Raw genomic sequence first — 17,320 nt, 5'->3', positions numbered from 1 at the left:
TTTTCCACACTATGTGCGACCTCTGAGCGGAAAACCATAGGTAGCCTATCTGAAGTTCATTGGTTGTTCGTGATGATAACAATCCTTCGCATGTTATATTACTTACTCCCAAAACGTAAAACGTCGTCGTTATCGGCTCCAAAAGTGCTAGAATTGTACACCCTACACTTTCTGAACGGTCTCAATAGAGCTTAGAACTGTACAAAATCTTGGTTAAACTATTTATCTATTGAGAGTAAGTTCAATTGGAGTGTCAGAACCTTCCGAGGGAGGAACACATGAAATGCCGAGGTATATTTCCCAAACGTTCAAATGTGTTTCGTATAGAATAGATAGATGACTATATGAAATATACCACCATTAGTACAGCCTGAGCCCATACGTTTTATTGAGCAGAATTATATAAATATATATATATATATATATATATACAGGTAGGTACCACACCACAAATAGAATTAATTGTACATCAGCCCGAAAGTTTAAAGTCCCTATTTAAAGTCCCTAATGGGACCTAGTAAAAGTGACATGTGTTTTTTATGTTTTGTAATTATTATCATTTATCATTACTTTGATATGTTTGGGATTTGAAGAATAAGTAATGACGGTGTGAAAATCAGGAAGACAAAAGGTGATTTAGAAAATTCGTCAATTTGGTAAAATAGCAAGATTACGCAACGAGAGTAAAATCCCGCTTAACTTTCACTTTCTTTTAGCTCAAAACCTCGAGGTGGGTAAATATGAAAGTAACATGATGGGTTCGATAGCTATCATACAAGGTGGGTAGGACCTCTCAGTTGAAAACTTTGTGGTACTCTCTAGCGAGCTTGGAAAGTGACGAAGTGAGAGTATAGGCCTAGGACAATGCATTGAGCAATTGTGGTAGGCTACGACACTTCCAAAGCAGAAATCATTCATTCAGAAGATGTTATTATGAAAGCTTGTACCGTATGTGATATGTTTTCAACCTGACATGTTGCAAATAAACTTTCTTCACGTATTGAAAGTAAAATATATGCTGCAGGCTGTTACCACAACTAAATTCAACCTAAGCAATATTCAATATTTTTTTGCGGCTAACATTTCTCGTGACAATTGCATGTGAGAGGTGTATGATAAATCATCGCCATGACAACTGGGGAAGCGTTATTGCGCTGACAGAGGTACGGACAAACATAGGCCTATACTGTGAATTACTAAGTTAACAAAGCACGTTTAGTCTGCAGATACATGTGGGTTGTATCAAGATTAACATTGGACAATTGAACTGAAAGCTATAATATAAGTACCACCAAGTTATTGATTTCATACAAGAATCCAATATTTTGCTCAGATGAGAACTTACCTCGTGTTTTGAAGATCGCGTAAAATTCCCAGGCAAACTCGTTCCGATGTCAGTTATCATTCCCTTTCGGTGTAACACACACAAAAAAAAACTTTTCCGATCTCGTCTGCTTTCAGGGATTAGAAAGCTCTTCGTAGGGCCCGGAGGGGTGGGGTGATAAACATCAGGTCCCTGGAAAGGAATGTGAAGAGATGCATTACGTTAGTCTGTTTAGATACAGGGGTAGCTCTTCAAGTAAAGATGTTCCTCCCGGTGCAAATTGTCAAAACAAGAACGCCATCTCATCTTCAGGAGTGTCTGAGTTTTTCCGAGCAATTAATTAAGCGATATGAAGGCGTTTTTTACAGACACATATCCAACTACGTTCACGTACTGCCAGACGGCAGAAGTAAACGATCTGATTGGTCGCTTTTTTCTCGGGTAAGACGATTTTTCATACTTGAATGCGCGAATGTTTGTCTAAGAGATCATCCAAGGGAGAAATTATATCGCTCAAAATGAAGTGCTGTGCATTATTTTAAGTTCGGCGATGAACAATTACACACCATATGTCTCACTAGAATGTGCTAAGCCGTTTAAAGGATTCATTTTAGTAATCGTGGTGGCATGAAATTTGTTACATATTAAACACTTGTGGTGTTTCAATTTGGTATAAATCAGGTTTGACTAAGTTTACAGTATAACAGGGTGGTTGCAATACAAGGAGCTTGGTAGATGTGAAAGACTCCTTGATATATATATATATATATATATATATATATATATATATATATGTGTGTGTGTGTGTATATAAATGTATCTGTGTGTGTGTGTGTATGTGTGTTCTACTACGGCTCTTTACCTTCTCTAACGTCGATAACCTTGAGAAGAAATTAGTTCCAAATTGATGATGCAAATGCATATATCTATATACAACAGCCTTGACTCCTAGTAAGGGGGGAGTGCCAGAAAATGTCACATGCCTTTCTTTCACATGAATAACTATTGTCAATACATGTACCCCGCTGTTCAGAATGAAGAATGCGTAGATCAATAATTCCTAGGGTTTTAAAGTTCACGGCTTTCTCCAGAGTGTATGTAAGAAACTTGCTTACGCTTGACTCGCGAGTATTATACTGTAGAGCGTACTATTTCTGTCAAATTCTGCAATGACAATCAAGTACGGTTCTACTCCTCCCATAGCGTATATTACTAATGGAACAACAACAAAAGACACGGTGACTGCGAAGCTTGAAATGTTATCCTTATAGGTCCTTGACCAGTAGCGATACCCAATGTAACGGCCATCAAACTATGCCCCACCCCACCTGCAACCCCTCCCCTTCGCCCGGCCCGCTCTCTTAACTCTCTCTCTCTGCCATTGCAAATAAGACCTACATGTGAGTAAATAAGTTTAAATTAATGAAATAAAGCCAAAAAAATCTAAATACCTGACTAATGAGTATAATGCAGACTTGTAGAACTCCCATAAACGTTTTTTTTTACTAATGAAACAAACGTGGCAGTTGAAAAGACTCTATTCCCATAATCCTTGACTTATAGCAGAAACCAGTGGAATTAACGGCCATATCACACGCCACACGAAACACGCCACACGCCCGACACCGCCAAACTTGCTTCAAAATGGTTGAGCTTCTGTCGGTAAGTTTGTTAATTTCTACTTCTACTCTTGTGTTAACTTTAAAGACTTTTATTAGTAGTATCAACTTTTTTTTACATATTCCATTCAACGTATAGCAATGGAGCTGGGTTTTTTTATTCACACAAAAAAGGTTCATTTTCTGTACTGAGCTTCGTAGATATCATAGAAACATCCTTATGACCAAAGTATCGCTACCATCCCTCAAACTGCTAAACTTGCTCCCATGTCGACGAGATATCAACAATTTTCGTGGTTATGATCTCACTTGACTGAAGAATCCTTCGAACTCTTTAAAATGTGATCATATGTGAAAGTTATTTCTTGAAAATTTGCCGACCCTCGTGAGAATTCCAACATCTTGTTAACCATATATTTGTGTGACAGAGAAACAGAGATAGATACGGTGAGAGAGCGAAGCGTCTAGGGGTTTATAACAACAAGTTTGTTGATTAAAGAAATAAAATTGCAATGAGGAATGCATGATTTGTTTTTAATATCTCTTATTAGATATTAAAGCGAACTAATGCAATTTTGGATCGGCTTGCTTACATCCATGTGAAATAAGAGATATCAAGGTGATTACCTCAAATATTATTTATCATAACCCAAGACATGTTGATTAAGATATGGATTTTTTTTCTAATTGATTACAAGGAACTGTTTTGTTTGTATACCGATATGTATACATAAACAGTAATTTCACTGTTTCTGTAGTAGTGATACTGATGGAGTGGGGAGTGGGGGTGGGGTAGGGATGCGGCTTGGGAGGTGGGTTTGTGGTTCTAATAATACTAAATGGAAGTATTCTAATTCAACGGAAAATTCCATCAATGGATAAAGAAAAGGAAACTGTCAATATCTCCAAATTTAACTTTAATTTTCCAAATGTCTATAGTAAAATTTGAATTTGATAGAAGGAAAATAATTACTTCGTTTTCAAAAGAAGAATTAATATCCCAATTATTATTCCTTTTTTATAATGAAAATTTTAAAAAGCAGTATCATTTCTTCTCTCATTTTATTTTTCGTCACTAAAGTTTACGAGTTACGAACATTATGCAGAAAACAACAAACTTAAGAATACTTTCTCAGTATAAATTGCACGCTACGTCTCTTCAAGCCTGGAAGGGGAAACGGGGATGTTGGGATTATGTTACAAAGTTTTGCATGTCATTAACGGCGTTCAATGTAGTTGAAATTCCGTCAAATGGAAAGTGTGATTTTCTATATAAATGATTACAACGTTGAATGACTCAGTAATACGTAAGAGTTATGTAAGCCTCACCTCGCATTTAAGTTTTGCATATTCATCTATATATAAGCCTATAGATTTATATATATCGTGTGACTCACTTTGTTGTTGTCAGATACAGTTATAAGGTATCAATTTAACATATTATCACGTAGTTTTATGACGTGGTTTTACATACTAGCTCAAGTTCAGTACTTACAAGTTAGTTACAACATTTTTTCTTCTGTTTTGAAACAGTCAGCTTTCAAAGTTTCTATAAATCGTTGTTCTATAGTCGTTCGTTTGCCAGCCTGCTTGCATCGCCGCCGAATTGCATTGCAGATGATCCCTTTGCAGCCAAATCAAGTTTGCAGAAAATATATGGGAAAGAGGACGCTTTCGTATATACTCTCCGTCTCCCCGTCCTTTCGCCAACACCCCCTTCCCGCCACCCCACCATTCGCTCTTCACATCCCATATTTGCCATCACATGACATAATCATCACTTCTTTACAGCAATTTTAATACATCAAATGTCGAGTACTGATCAAAATGTGATTAGAAATTATCACATTAGGACTCCCTCTTGCGCATTGTTTTGGAAACATAATAGTTTGGAATATTTACCTGTCACCCACCCCACCGCAACCCCACCGTCACCACTACACCGACCACTGGTATATCTACTAACAGGAAATGGAACCCTTTTTGATTACAAGTGTCACTGTAGGGAGATGACGGAATCAGATCAATTTCTCAGATTCAACCTTTTTTTTAAACTGTAACTGCATATGGCCTAGACATGTAAATTACTAACGTTATATACTGCACGGCATAAGTCTTGTTGAAATCCTATGCAACGAATGCCTCTATTATACTCATAGCTGACGTGTTATGACTATAGAGAATACATCTATAATGCCCGTAGGCTCATAAACGTGTCATTAGACTTTCAAATGACTTTGGGGGAGAGCTTACACTCTAACATACAAAATACACCTCAACATCAGAAACCATGCCAATTAATTCCCGATGGTAAAAATCAAAATTCCATTTTATTGTGCTCTCTATTATGACACTGGCTTACAAAGCTTGCATAATAACGACACTAAAAGAAGCAGATATAAATGCAAAGCTTGGCAAATAAACCGACAGCCAAACCGTCAAGTATTGATAAAGATTGTGAAGAACTTGCATAAGGAAAACAAACTGTTTGTGACCAATAACTCAGTCATTAATATTCTAATGGATTAGCTATAAAGTAAATTCCCTTCCTTTTTTGTGTGTGTACGTTTGATCGAATGAAGTTTGAGGTGTTATCCAGTGACGCGCACCGGATTTCGGAGGTTAGAAAGCGCAGAATTGGGGGGGGGGGGTGGGGGATTCCAATCGCCCCAACCCCGACTGATTAAGGTAGGGGACTTGAACCTTTTAAATGGTGTGAATGTGGATAAAAAATGATACGAATAAGGATTGTGACTGTGTGGTGGTTGAATGCTCGCTCCATGCCGCGGGAGGGGGGGGGTGGGTTTGCCTCTCCCAGAAGAATATTTTGCTTTAGAGGTACAATTGTACATTCTGAGGTATATTTATAAACAAGGTCAATGATTAGGTCTAAACGCGATACACGGTATGGAAGGTAGTGCAGTGGCTTCTGACTGGCACCCCAACAAAGAAGTTTGTATATAGGGGAAGAGGGGGAAGAGGGGGAAGAGGGGGAAGAGGGGGAAGAGGGAAAGAGGGGGAGAGGGGAGAGGGGAGAGGGGGAGAATGGGAGAGGGGGAAGAGGGGAAGAAGGGAAGAAGGGAAGAGGGGGAAGAGGGGGAAAAGGCGGGGTAAATCTGGAGCTATTGCAGGAGAGGCTAGGGTCCCCCATTTAAGGTCTGATAAATCACTTAGCCTCATCATACTCAATGAATTTCACAAACTCTAAAGTACGAGAGTTTCAGTTGCAGATGAGGGTAATATGCCAAACTTTAACAACAACACAAGTTGAGTACCAATGGATATGCGGTTACTTACTAACTAGTAAATATCTCGTTCAGTGATGATAATTACTTTGACTTTTACTTTACCACGATCTGATATGCTCAGTATCAGCTGCCCCTTATTCTACATAAATTTGTTGAACCTGCAGTTCTCTTTGGTTTTCCTTTTCTTAGTTTCAAATTATTTTCTCGAGGCTAGAGAGAGAGAGAGAGACCCAGTGTATATATGTTCTCTTAACATCGACGATTTTATTTGAATTCTGCTACGGACACTACACTGAGAGGTATTGAGTATAATTCTTCAGTGAGTGACATGTACTCAATGAAGTGAATTAATTTAAATATTTTACTCATGTAGTTGTCACGTATAACTTGGGATCATGCATGATAAACTGATGGAGAACAATACTAGGAGACAAATACGGAGGACATAGGGAACAAAGAAAGTGTAAGTCTAACATGACAATGGCTTCTTTGTTATCCCATTGTTACGAGGATGAAAAGGACACGGAGAATAAACTTTAGAGAATAAATCATACACTGCTTGAAAAGAAAAATCTATAGTTTGTGACCTCGTTCAGAGTAATAAAAGTAATGGGAAATTAGCTGGGGAATACATGACAACAACGTGTTTGCCATAGTAAGATGTCTAAAACGTGCCCCCCACCCCCCACCCCTGCTTCAGGTAAAAATTGTCAGTTAATTACTGTCTTCTTCCTTTCTTAAGACCTTCGCATAATAGAATTAATAGCCAATTTGGACTCACTATATTTTTGGCTACTGTTCTCATCCTTTTCCTTACACTCATTCATTCTGCTGCCTGACATGGATAAATGTTGTTAAATCCTTTTTAGTATGATTGTGATAAATGAACGTCTTAATGATGCTTCAATAGAGCTTACATGTTCAATGTTTGATACATGGCCATGCTGTCTAAGCATTTGTGTGCGATGTGGTGACGAGAACTGACGTATGTGAGTGACATCCTTTAAAGGGGATTAGCATTATTCTCCTTTGATACTCAGACCTGGTCAATGCTAGCAAGGGGCAGGCGGAGGGGGTGGGGGTATGGGTGGGGGTTCAGGTGAAGATACAGCCCCGGTTCGTGGGGTCTCTTTTTCACAAAAGGCAAAGAAGAATAGTGTCAAAAGTGGGCCCCGGTGACAGAATTGTCCCCTTGGGACCAACCTGGCCAGCTCTTGGCCCCCTTTTCAGCGGAGGCTATACTGTGTCAGCCTCATAGTGTGAACTTTGAAGTAGTAAATGAAATCCTGAATGGTCCCTTAAAGTCTTCCATACTTCTCTCAAAGATGAGCGGCAAATTTATGTAAATATATTGCCAGACGGTAATGGAAGCTGTAGTTTCTGAAAAAGAGCCATACTTGGTTTAAGTGTTTTCGGTGTTAAACGATATCGTGCTGGTATACGGGCCAAGTTTCTAGACGTTGATGAAAGCTCGGATTGACACATCAAATTCAAATACTGCGCTTGCATGACAGGTGCTTACGATCTTGACTGCATGTGGTGAAACATAACGTTATGCCATCGGGCTACGAATGACACGAATTAAGGCAGTTCTTTCACTTCAGAACATACATGAAAAAGAACGCTGAAGGAAAAGAAGGCTCGAATGTATTTGGGTGATAGATGAAGAGCTAAATAACTTGTAAATGATACGAACATTCTCACCACGGTGACATATTACTTCGCATTATATATATAGAACAGTCGCTATTTCTAACAAAACTGACAAGTTTCGAACAATATCGGTCCATGACCACGATGGACTCTGAGAATAATTGTCGGACAGAGTTCACAACTGACTAGTTTAAATGATACGCGTTGTCTGTGTTATAAAGCCATCGAATTAGTACGACTGGGCATTAGTTAATGAAAGTCAAGGGTAATTTTACCCCATGCAGGCTTTCAAAATATATAGCCGACATCAAAAGATAGTGTATCATTAAAATGGTTGGATCTTTTCATATAGGCTACAAATATATCCATTAAAGTGTATACCTTTCTAGATATAAACTTAGAAATATTCCGAAAGATGGAAACGCAAAGATCGGTCTTTGCTGCTTCAAGTAAGACGTGAAGGGTACCACCCCTATAGAACATCGCCGCCAACCCCCACCCCCCCCACTGCCCCGCCCGTCAAGATGTTGGCATTTACACGGGAATTCCTGAATCATTTTCTTTAATATATATTTTATTTCGCGTCGTGGTATTAGCATAACACGTCGTCGTTATGCACTAGGATATGCTTTATCACTCGAAATTGTCATTTGACAACTTTCTAAACTATGAAGGCCACTTAAAGTAATTCCCACGGCTAACATATTTTCCGCCTTTCTTAAAATGTCTCCAAATAAATGTCTTGTAACTCCTTGTTTCAGTGCCGCAAAAACCTTAGACTCTGTAATTCCTTATTTTGCTATACCGTCGACACCTTGCCAGTCTGTGTATGAAAAGGCCTATATTTATTTGACGAAAGGCTTTTTACAATCCTATACCGTATATCGTTAAAACGAGAAGCCTTCTCGTTGTCTTCATCATAAATTTACTGAGCTTAGAAGAGGGAAATTTAGGAGAGTTAGCAGATTGATTCACAACAAGTTCACATTCAGAGCTACCATACATGATATACCGTGATTGTCATTAATCTTGTGGCACACGCCAAGGGAGCATGACCGATTTCGAGAGACGTGTAAATAAGATATCGCGGATTACCGCTGTAAGTAAATTGACAATGTAAACGTTCGGTTGTAAATGGATCGTAGTACACTTAGGCCCCGTAAAGAAATGTCTTCCTCAATTTCCGCCAGTACGGTGATTGTTTAAACATTGTAGCTAGGGTAATATATACGTACAGAGACGTATGCTGTTAATACTGTAGGTTAAGAGTACACCCAAATATTGAAGGAATACCTATACATACCTATATATATATATATATATATATATATATATATATATATATATATATATATATATATATATATAAATGTGTGTGTGTATATATATATATATAGCCTATATAAATACATACATACAAACATACATACATATCCAATTTATCCACAACATACATACATATATGACCAGTGCATGGGGCTACATTAATTAATAATAACGTTCGGAACACTATATACTTACCCATAAATGTGTATTTCCAGGCTACTTTGTAATTCGCTTAGCCAAAGAACAAAATCCGAAAGAGGTATAACTTTCCTTAAAGTTCTGGGAAAAAAATAATGTGAGCACACGTTCACGACTTTATCGTGTGTGAGCAGTTCAAGACGTCTTACGTAGATAGCACAAGCATGAACAGTCTAGAGAGTTTCATGACACGATCATTCTTTTTGCTTATGATTCATCATCTTCTTCTCTATTCCTGTTTTTTTCTTTTTTTTCTGTCTATAGATGACAACGTAATTAAGATATGTGGCGGTAATGAAGTGAGATTATACGTCGAGCGATTCAAGCAAGTTGTTCACCATAAAGAAAAAAAATAATGACGTCGAGGCGGTAAATCTCCCATATGAATTTGATATTAATCTAAATTCATGGGCATTAACATCTGTCAAACTGTCGTTATAAGACAAGCACAACTTAGTGCTTCATACTAGCAGAAAAGTTAAAAGATGAAGACGAAGAAGAAGAAGAAGAAGAAGAAGAAAAAAAGGAAAACGAAAATCCCTGGATTATTGCAAATTTCATTACGCGGTGGTAGATATATATATGTGTATATATAGGCCTATATACATATGCACGCTGATGAGTAAGAACTTAATCCATTCTCACCGCTAACACTGCCATCTCATCCGGCGTTGTATGTTGGTATATCTTTGCTATTTGGATAGTCGAAGCAATCTCTATGCGCTTGAGGCTTCCATTCTTCACGTGACAAATTAGAAGGTGGGGAGAGAAAGAGAGAGAAAGAGAGGCAGAGAAAGCGACGAGCCATCACGTCGTCAACGAAGATGCTTTAAAAGCTCTCCTTCATTGCGTCATTATATGACAAAAATTTTTCTTCACACTCATGAAGTTGGTTGTATGCACAAGATTAATTTGATCACGAATTTATTTCTTTAACATGCGCGGAAGATTTTTTTTTTCGTTTTTTTTTTTTGGATTTTTCGATGTCTTATATATTACGATTAAGATACAGCATGTATAATAAACAGGTGTCAATATTACGCTGTTTAGTAATGGAGAGATTTTCGTGATTAACGTCAATGTCAAGTATAGAATACATCCGAATCCCCAAAGGAACTGTACATTATTTTGTACGACAAACATTATAGTAGTAAAATATTATAGAAAAGTATAAAATGAAATACATTAGAGGAGAATCTTTGATCATAAATAAATAAAATCTAACAAGTTTGAAGGCGAACTTTGTGAGTGTCATTAATATCTTAGGAATGAATGTGTCGCAAAAGCGACTTGTGTGATCGCCAGCATCGTGAGTAAACATTTATGGAAAACAACTTAACTTTTTTATTCTCTTTTTACTGAAGAGTTTATTATGTTTTTGTTTCCTTTGTTTAACAAAATTGACAATTTAAACTGTCAAAGTATACAAGAGAGTTCGCGAAGAGTCCAAAAAAATTGAGAGTGGATTTGGGGAGATATACAACATGACAACACGTGTCAGATTTTATTCAAAACATTCTTCATATTTATAATTAATCCGAATGGTTGCTATCGACTATATCTTGAAATGAATATTAATGTTATAAATTGATTTGCATATATTATCATCAACCTATATCTAGTAATAGCTATTATGACATTTGCATGAATATTCATAAGCGTGACATGTTTGTTTGCGTCATTTTGTCAGTCATGTCGTGATATAGAATCACACTCTGCCTTTCATAAAGTCGACTCCCTTTAAAAAGATTTTGAACATTTTTTTCTTGTCTCTTATGTCGTCTGTAAGTAGAAACTTTAACTATACGAGTAAGTACCACTTGTATTATCCAGACCTTCCTCACACTACACTCACTTTCTTTGGTCTAGGCACACCACCTTCGGGGTAACTTGTCCAAGTATGCAAATGAGGACGTGTCATTGGTTGCCAAGGGGCTTTTAGACATTTTCCCGCCAAAGTGCTGTTTGACTGTTCTAAAGTATCTATAGTCTGAAAGTAAAACAAACCCAATGGCGTTGAATTTCTGAGTACGTATTTGCGAAACTCTTGTCGAATGACAATCTCCGGGGACTTGGCAACATCCAGGGTAAAAATTTGGCGGAATATCTGTCTTTTATTACAAGCTTAAAAAATGTTCTCTTTTTTTCCCCCTGAGTTTTTTTTACAGCTTTATGTAGCTCCCAAGTCATGCTGCAAGCAATGCCAACTGGTTTGAGAAGTACTCATTTCCTGATGTGTTTGTTATATTGAATTATCTCTTGTTTAATATTAAGGTATTATTATTAGTAATATTATTAATACGACATGATGTGAGAGATAAAATAGGCATAAAAATATGGTTGATATTGATTTCCAACCTGTACCTTTACCGAAAGAGAATTTTGCGGATTTACAAAGCTTGAAAACAGAAGAAGAGGATAGGAAATAAATAAATAAATTAAAATTGTAGCTGTTATTATCACTTAGTTAAGTCTTCGATCAACGAGTTCCTGCAGTTTCAGCAGGTATCAGACGATAAGGGTAAATAGACGAATGAAAAGTTTGCATTGAGCATATATGCAGTAATAGGTTATACATAGTATACGGCTACATGATGGGATTCATATATATATATATATATATATATATATATATTAATGCAATGGAGGTAAACGACAAAGGCAAATGATTATATATAAATGAAAAACGTAATGAGTTGGAAAATCAAGAACAGTGAAAAAACTTTCAGCCTCCACCGGGATTCGAACCATCATGTTTGATCTCTAGAGTAAGGCAAAATATGTCACCAAAAACAGAACTAGTATTGTTCGATACAGGTGACAGGCGCCTACAGTGGAATTACGATCTTCCTTACCGGTTTCGAACCTCTGGACATACAATCAGCGTCCATAGCCTAGTGGTTGGGGTGTCCGCGTACAGAGCGGAAGGCCCGTGGTTCGAATCCCGGTGGAGGCTGAAAGTTTTTTCACTGTTCTTGATTTTCCAACTCATTACGTTTTTCATTTATATGTATATATATATATATATATATATATATATATATATATATATATATATATATATATATATAGATTTAATAAAAAAAGAGTATAATAAGAGGCCATCAGTAAATGCAATAACAACAGGGGGATGTATACCGTATATATGATTATGCTGATTACTAATATTCCAGGTCCGTGCGTACGATTTTCTATGGCTCATTACGTCTACTGAAGATTTGGGCCTTTCTATTACACATCGCTGTGCGGAGGTCTATTTAAATGGGTATAGTTAAAGGGTTATACTTATAGATATGATGTTAAATGTTACAACTACATCAATCTAAATACAGATATCAAGCAGTTACTGCCCCCCCCCTCCCCCACACCACCATCACTACCACCAATGCCGCATGAAAGACAGCTCTTCATACAGCAAAAAAAAATGTGGTCCTTTGAACCCACGGGCAACACATTGTCCACCGGAGGTCATGATGGTGATGGTCCAACTTTGGTGAAATGCTATAAATATATATAGAACCACTTAAATATTAGATTTACATAATTGTACCGAATGTGTTATTACTGATCATTATTGAGATCGTCCGTGGATATATAACCGTACGATCCTTAGTCAAAAGTAGTGATCTGGTGAGTTACTTGGTTGGCAGGTCCAAGAACAGACGAACATATAGCCAAAGGTTACCGCCAGACAATTGTACCCATTATATTAGCACAGACATACTTATTAATAACTTGTAGACAAAACCATGTTTCTTTTGGTTGTGTTTGCATTGTTTTTTCCACGAAACTTTAAGGTGATCATGAATTTTACCAAATTTTATCGGTGATTAAAGCGCTGATATCACTTATCCATGTGATAATGATAAAGTGTACATATATATAATGTTGGTGAACACACATTATTTTTATCACAGAGATGTCACAACTGCGTGTCTCTGTTTGACAAATTCACATTTGTCATCAAAGCTGCTGGCATCAGATGTAACTGCGCCTCATTTTACTGTATAAATAATTTCACGTCGTTAGTAGTTTGGCGTATCAAGTGCAATAAAAGGCTTTACGCTGAGCTAGTGTTTACGCAAAAGCAGGTGTCAACAGGGGGACGAAAGGCATAAACGGTTCCAGTTGAACGAAGGACAAAATGACTATGAGACATAATATCATGCATGATACCTTTACTATTAGTGTGGCGTATGACATTATAGTAGCGCCTTGGTAGTTTAATGTGTCTCTCTGCTTCGGAAAATTCGGGGAAATAAAACGGTCAGTTTCCTGTGTAGACACATCATCAGTTTAAAAGGGAACAGAGGAAAGAAATCAACAGGAAATCTATTTAGTTTGTCTCACTGACTCGGCCCCTGCAGCTCAGACAGTCCGTCCTTCTTGTAAGATTATAAACTTGTATTTCGGTCTGTATCTTTGTCTCATAACGCACCAGGGTTTACTGCTGTTACATGATTGAATCAGTGGGAAAGTTAAGAATAAATATGGGATAGACAAACAAGTGTATTATGCTATCCTTTTTTAATTTAATTGCTTTTCCTTGTTCTTGGTCTTCATTAAACGTATATTGCATCGCAAGATAGTAGCACGTGTTCCTTTCTTCTACTTCATACTAAATGACTGGTGACAGCAGTGGGATTTGATAAGAGCAAAACATGTACACAATGAAGAAAGATATGTTTTGAACAATTTAGTTCTATACCAGTTAAAACGTCCGTGTTTATTCCACATACGTCATTTTTTCTTTGAGGATTTATTATATCAATAATAAGATGGTGGCAGCGGTGGGATTGTAAAAGCCAAATGTGAGGCCAGAAAGAATGTTTGCTGTCTATTTCTGCTTCCTCTGTCTCACAATCGAAACATCAAAATCTCTCTAAATTATACATGCAGGTGAAACATTTATATTTAAAACTAGCTATAATTACAAAAGTTCTTGACCTCTACCAGTTCTTGTTTCAGCGTCAATCAACATTTCATTTTCATTCAATTTAATTTATTTAATTTTCAAGAACATACAATGTCAACCTCTGGTATATGTGTAATAAGTTTTAGACGCTTTGACCACTGTATGACGTAATTGTGACACCCCGTGAAATGTGTACATATTGCTGTCGAACACAGACATACACACCCACACATACCGCCCTTATATTGTAATTAAAGTTCGCAACAAATCATCGAACCGATACATTTCTGTCTTAAATGCTCACTTTATACTTGACACATAAGCAGAATATTTAGACATAGGCCTATTGAAAATTATTTCCACCAAAAGACATACCTCTGATCGGGCAAGTAACTAAAGCCGCAGTAAAATTCCAACGATTGATAGATTGGGCTATTTTACTCGAAACCAATGTCACGTGAATCTATTGAATCACAAAAACAAATCACCAATTAAAAAAAGTCTTCGACCAAGCCTCTTCAAGAGTATACCCCAGCATTCCAGTACTGAACCGTACGGTTATCAAGCCTGTGTGCATAGCAATCTGAACTGTCAATTCGGTATCCTTTGTAAAAACCAATTATACTTGTACCCTACATAAGTATCCTCCAAAGAGGGGCGATTAAAATACCCCACTCCTTCGGACTTCGTACCTCTTGTAATCTTATTAGCTGAAGTGCTTTCAACATTCAGTTTGAGTTCATGAAGTATTTGGAACAATCACGACGGTTTATTGTCACTTCTAACTCTTATAATAACATGCGCTTTCGGTGTATATACTTAATACCGTTGTGTACGTGTAACGATATCTTAATATACGCATTTGGACTATTTCCAGTTAAGCTACACACCCCCACCCCCACACCATCTAGTATTGTCCACCGACAATGGAACCGTGATATAATAGCATGCCTAAGAGGATTTAGCTTAGGAAAGTTGCCAAACGGTACTGTGATGAAAGAAAATTGACCTGGTATGATAGCCTATTCATGTTTTCCTGTTGGATTTCAATCAAGTATATATAACGAAACTGTACGGCTTTGGTGTACAGGAAAGAACATCACTTATTGTAGCTTGTTTATTATTTAAGTATGCTTTTGTTATATTGTTATGTAAATGATGCACCTGTTTTATTTTTAAGTCAATATAGTATAACGTTTTTGTATCAACTTATATGGTATATACTGGTTATTTGTATCATCTTTAACTGCTATATCGAATCTGGACGATCTATACTCACCCGGCCAATCACCCCAAAATGCCAAGTCTATCAAGCACCCACCGTAAAGCAAATCCACGAAAGGAGTTGTTAGGCCCAACTCCCTGATTCAGGTTACACTCTTCCAAGCTAAAGCATTGTGAAGATAACTACATTGCTCGTACAAACAGAGGCATCGGGAGACATGCCTCTGCCCCTCCCCCGCCCTCCCCTCCCTCCCACGCCCCTCCCCTCATTATTTTGCTTTTACAATCTTTATAGATATTCCCACTCCGTCACCCCCCCCCCGCCACTCCAAATTGACTCCGGCATACGGGGCTTTTTTCCGCTAACCCCCTCTCGTCCGACCGGAGTACAATATAAGTTTCACAACCCTCGTCAATGTCGATATATATATATTGTATGTACACACTGGGACATTTAACAAGGGATACTGGATTGGGTATGGTATAGGAAAACACAAACTTCACACAAAACTAACCTTAAACATATATGACACACTCTTGAAATGTGAATAAAAAATGGTTGGAACTCAGCTGTTTTTTTAAATTTTGGATTTAACTTGGCGGTGTTGAATTCGGTTTTGAATTTACACCAGAAATGACACAAATACCAGTCTTTCATTTTATTTCCGGTCAAATATGGCTTTACACGCAAACCCGTCGGTGGTAATACGTTTCCATCTTGGCAAAATTGGACAATTTACCGTGTATAGGGCATTCGTTCTTCATGAGTTTTAAGTTTCCGAAACATCCCATTTTTAAAATGATTTCATCTTTAAATATTGTCAATATTTAGAATGTTAATTCAATAATTTACAATATTTCTCATTTCGATCATCACTTTGCAGCTGGATTCCAAAACGTATTTCAACGATAAATCATATAACTTCATAATTTCTAACAAATACCATATGCCACACACTTTTATTACATTATAAACAATTTTGAACATTCAGACCCGAGGGGACACTCGTTTCATGAAAAAGACACACACGAATTTCTCAAGTATGTGACAAATTGGAGTAAGTTATAAGCTAAATAACTTTGCATGTTTTTATTTAGTCACGTGCTTACGTCAAAAAGTCCAATTACTTTCAAAATAATAAAAACATAAAACTAAAAAACCGAAAAGTTGTTGGTAATGGTATAGTGGCATCGATAATCCTATAGTTGTTATCTCAATGTTGAAAATAGATTGCTTTTAACTCCATCCAGCGACGACGTATATTCAACTCGATGTTATTATTAAAAAGATATCTCCAAAAGATAGTAAGGAGACTCCAAAACATGAATTATTGTGGATTATTGAGATGCTGATTGAGAACGAAATCTGTGAAATAGTTTTGAGTTAAAATCTTTGATCATAACGAAACATCAACAAGACTGTCAGAGCCAGTTACGGATTTAACAGAATCGTTAAGATTTGTTTACGATGCAAACAAAGATCTGTCACATAAATGTCTTTAAAGGGATAGTCGAAATATGGTTGTTTAAAGGAATGTGTGTGTGACAGATAATGTGACACTCTAAAGGAAATGTAAGACTGCTGAAGACATCTGGCCTTGGAAACCTCGTTTTCAAAATCCTGCTTCTAACTTCTTTCTTTTAGATTTGGTTGTTTTAAAGGTGTATCTCGGTGGTGGATTACGTAACACTCCTAAAAAAAAGGGGGAGACGAACTGTTCTAACTCTTCCAGTAAGTTGGAAGATTTTGAAAATCTTACTTCATAGTCTGATATGACTGTTTGAAATAATATCTCCGTCGGGAGAAAATGTG

At 37.1% G+C, this 17,320-nt stretch overlaps 1 protein-coding gene across 5 annotated transcripts in view; it reads right to left on the bottom strand.

Moving 5' to 3' along the window:
* Nucleotides 1-17,320, bottom strand: part of LOC139975993 (endothelin-converting enzyme homolog) — a 69,260-nt gene that overhangs the window by 45,080 nt on the left and 6,860 nt on the right. For 3 of the 5 annotated variants that reach the window (XM_071984323.1, XM_071984327.1, XM_071984328.1), the window contains exon 2: nt 1,346-1,516. The gene's annotated coding sequence lies outside the window, so the exon portion shown is untranslated. Of the gene's footprint in view, nt 1-1,345; nt 1,517-9,365; nt 10,036-14,658; nt 14,813-17,320 lie in introns of those variants that run through there. The other 2 variants (XM_071984326.1, XM_071984324.1) reach the window with 2 other exon arrangements.

This window comes from Apostichopus japonicus, chromosome 11 (genome assembly GCF_037975245.1).
Source record: "Apostichopus japonicus isolate 1M-3 chromosome 11, ASM3797524v1, whole genome shotgun sequence".
In the NCBI taxonomy this organism is placed as follows: domain Eukaryota; kingdom Metazoa; phylum Echinodermata; class Holothuroidea; order Aspidochirotida; family Stichopodidae; genus Apostichopus; species Apostichopus japonicus.
Note: the sequence above shows the minus strand (reverse complement) of the source record. Positions and strands in the feature narration are given on the sequence as shown.